Source organism: Octodon degus, unplaced genomic scaffold (assembly GCF_000260255.1).
Source record: "Octodon degus isolate 3935 unplaced genomic scaffold, OctDeg1.0 scaffold00008, whole genome shotgun sequence".
NCBI classification, from domain to species: domain Eukaryota; kingdom Metazoa; phylum Chordata; class Mammalia; order Rodentia; family Octodontidae; genus Octodon; species Octodon degus.
In genome coordinates this window covers 17,155,588-17,159,343 of record NW_004524584.1, presented here as the reverse complement: position 1 = coordinate 17,159,343, position 3,756 = coordinate 17,155,588, and the positions used below count along the sequence as shown (strand labels likewise).

General features: G+C 39.3%; 1 pseudogene; it reads left to right on the top strand.

Annotated features, from left to right (window-relative positions):
• LOC111813544 overlaps nt 1-2,149 on the top strand; it is a 15,705-nt pseudogene extending 13,556 nt beyond the window's left edge.
• The last annotated feature ends 1,607 nt before the right edge of the window (nt 2,150-3,756 follow it).

The window sequence follows — 3,756 nt, the reverse complement described above, 5'->3', positions numbered from 1 at the left end:
AAAAAAAAAAAAAAAAAGCATGCTCAATTTTGAGGAATGATTGTATACATATACATCATTCAACCTATTGATATGACCCTGTGATTGTTCTTCACTAGGCTGTTGTTTAATGGATTACATTAATTGATTTTCTAATGTTGAATTCATCACTGTTCTGGTGAGAATTCAGGCATTATTCTTCCTGTCATTCACGTACATATCAATGTATTGTGTGTTTTCTTTGTGTCTTAAAATTTTTCTTTTTCTTTTGGTTATCAGTTTGACTTTTATGTTCCCAACTTAGTCTTTTTTCTATTTCTCTTGCTTGATGAGTACTGTGGTTCTTGGTTCTATAGTCTGATATGTTTCATTGATTTAGGACATTTTAAAGTTACTATTTTTTTCCATATTTCTTCTGTCCCTTTCTTTTCATTTTTGGACTGTCATTGTATTAGTTTCAATTAATTGATGTTTGGGTTTTTTTTTTTTTCTGTAGATTTGTTTTCTTTCTGTGCTTCCCTTTGGTACTAGCTGTTTTGGGCTCTTCCTCTTCTTCTTCTTCTTCTTCTTCTTCTTCTTCTTCTTCTTCTTCTTCTTCTTCTTCTTCTTCTTCTTCTTCTTCTTTCTTCTTCTTCTTTTGTGTCCATTTTCCTGTTTAGTCCATCCAGTTTTAAGTTTCAAATTTTTATGAATTTTAAATTTCAGGCCCCGCCCGACCGGAAGCCAAGAGGGTGGCCCAGGCGCAGCCTCGGCCGAGCTGGGGATCGGCTGGAGCATCTTCGGCTTCCTCCTGCTGGCCATGTTGGCGCTCTGCTGGATTTGTGTGCATAAATACAAAAGCAAGAGGGAGAGCGAAGTTGTGTCCACCATAACGGCAATCTTCTCTCTAACAATTGCACTCATCACATCTGCCCTTCTGCCAGTGGATATATTTTTGGTTTCTTACATGAAAAATCAAAATGGTACATTTAAGCTCTGTATTCTGTTACACTGTTCTGTGTGTTCCTCCGGATCCCCTTTGTCTACTCCTACTACGAAGAAAAGGAGGAGGATGACACCAGCAAATGACTATAGGCTGGCCGCTCTGTCCTTCTCCATCAGCTCGCTCACCCTGATCGAGATGTTGGCAGCAATAACGTACACGGCCTATGGTATGTCTGCATTACCTTTAAATCTGATGAGAGGCACTAGAAGTGCTGCGTACGAACGTTTAGAAAACACTGAAGACATTGAGGACGTGGAGCAGCACATCAAGCGATCAAATTCAAGAGCAAAGACGGCTGGCCTTTGCCAGCAAGAATAAACGCGCCTTAAAGCAATTTGAAGAAAGGTTACGAACACTTAAGAAAAGAGAGAGGCACTTAGAATTCATTGAGAGCAGCTGGTGGACAGAATTTTGGGGCGCTCTGCGTCCCTTGAAGATCATTTGGGGAGTATTGTTCATCTTAGTCGCGTTGCTGTTTGTAATATCTCTTTTCCTGTCAAGTTTAGGCAAAGCCCTCCATTCAGCTGGAATCGATTCTGGTTTCATAATTTTTGGAGCTAACCTGAGTAATTCACTGAATATGCTTTTGCCTGTACTACAGACAGAATTCGAAATATTGGCATATGGTTCTTTTGGATTCGACTGTATAAAATCAGAAGAGGCAGAACCAGGCCCCAGGCCCTCTTATTTCTCTGCATGACACTTCTGTTGATTGTCCTTCACACCAGCTGCATGATTTATAGCCTTGCTCCACAGCACGTTATATATGGAAGCCAAAATTACTCGGTGGACAGCAATGCAACTTCTGGAGACCGTAAAAGCAATTCAACCCTTTCTGTGCCAAAGAGATGCGATGCGGGTGCCCCTGAAGATCAGCGCACGGCTACCCGGATGTGCCTCTTCCTTCGCAAGTTCTGGTTCTTCAGTGCTGTGTACTGTTTTGGGAACTGGGCCTTTCTCCGGGTCTTCGTGATTGGGTTAATTGTGTCCTGCTGCAAAGGGAAGAAGTCAGTGGTCGAAGGCGTCGAGGGCGACTCAGACCTGAGCGACTAGGAGCCTTCCCGGTTTGTGGGGCTGACGGGCACCTCACCGAGGTCGCGACCTAGAGTCAGTTGGGACAATTGCGCTTTCATAGAAAATGGGAGCATGGCCATGAAAAATAAATATATTTTTTATGTTTTCTGAAGTAACATTATTGTATCATAGATAAACATTTAAAATTGTAATACTACCATGTAAAGATAAAACCTACGTGCTTTCTGAAGAAAGGCTTCTGGAAAATTTCTTTCTTTAATGTAGAACAGTGTTAAATTGAGTAAAATCTTCCAGAATCTTCCCCTTTGTTGCTTTTTCAAAACATAATAATAAATCACTTGTATCCATGCTTCAGTATGCACAAAGTGGAGTTTTGACAGGTCTATATCTGATTCTGTAAAAACAGTAATACAGCTGACAAATAAATGTTAATACTCATAAAAATAAATAAATTTCAGATATTTTATTTTTCAAATTTAAATTTTTCATTAGATTCATTTTTAGAGTTATTTTTCACTTGAAGTCCTTCAAGTACTCACCATTCTATTTTTTCCTGTAAATTCTTTATACACGACACTAAACTTTCAGCTCAAGCAGAAATTTGGCTCCCTCATATCATGTTGCAGATATAAATGGTCCCCACAGTCTCATGTGTTTCAAAGGTGACTGGATTATGGGATGGTTATAGCTGGCTTGCTGTTGGGAGGTGGGAATTGGTAGAAGCAGGTGGGTCACTGGACACATGGAGAGAAAGAGTTTGTCTCCCTCCTTTTGTGTCCTCTGACTTCTGTCTGACACTCCTTGAGGAGCATCCTTCCACTCTACCCCTGTGTCATGCTATATTGCCTCAGAGCCAGCCAACTATGGACTGAAGCCTCTACAAACTACAAGCTGAAATAAGCCTCTCCTCCTTTAAGTTGTGAGTATCAGTTAGTTTGTCCCAGGAATGGCAAAAGTGACTAAGAAAAGAGGCTTCTAAAGGTTTGAATAGCGGAGCACTGTAAACCAGATCTCGGGGAATCAATGCTATAGACAGCCTTTCTGGAGAAGGATGTCCTTGAAGTCCTCCAAAACAAAACTTTTACAACTTTATACCATTGTTCCTGCAAAAGGAACGATCTTGATGACTCATCACGTGTCCTCAAAGTGTATTTCTTATTTATCTGATGTACAGTACTTGGCTTATTTTTAAGGTCAATCTTTCTTTTTTTTCTTTCTTTTCTTTTTCTTTTTTTTTTTTTTTTTTTTTTTTTTTTTTTTTTACTACCCAAGCTCTCCTTGGACAAATGTTTGCAAATTCTCCTTTCTGGAGAATATAAAAAATTTGCTCTGATTTTCAGTATAAACCTGATTAAAACAGCAAGCAATATCATTCTACTACCTGAACATTGGGCTGCCTTGAAATTTCCTCTGCCATATTAGCCTGCCACCTTTAATCTCGGTCTTCTGCGAAGTCTCAGGATATGAATAAAATGTAGACAAATTTCCTGTCAGAGTATAACACACAGCCAGAGTCCAGCTGCCAGTGGAGTACTTGTTCCCAACTCAAAAGTCCTGAGCATGATATTTTCCATCTGCATTTCTATTGCATTCTGGTCTTCTGAGCTATGCCTAGTATATCTCATTAAGCTTGAACTACATGAAACTTGGACTACAACATTCTAGGGCTTCCCTAGATGGCAGCTCCAAACATTTCCAAACTCCTTTCTTTTTTTTTTTTTAAATTATTATTTTTTTAATTTTATTTTTTTATTTGT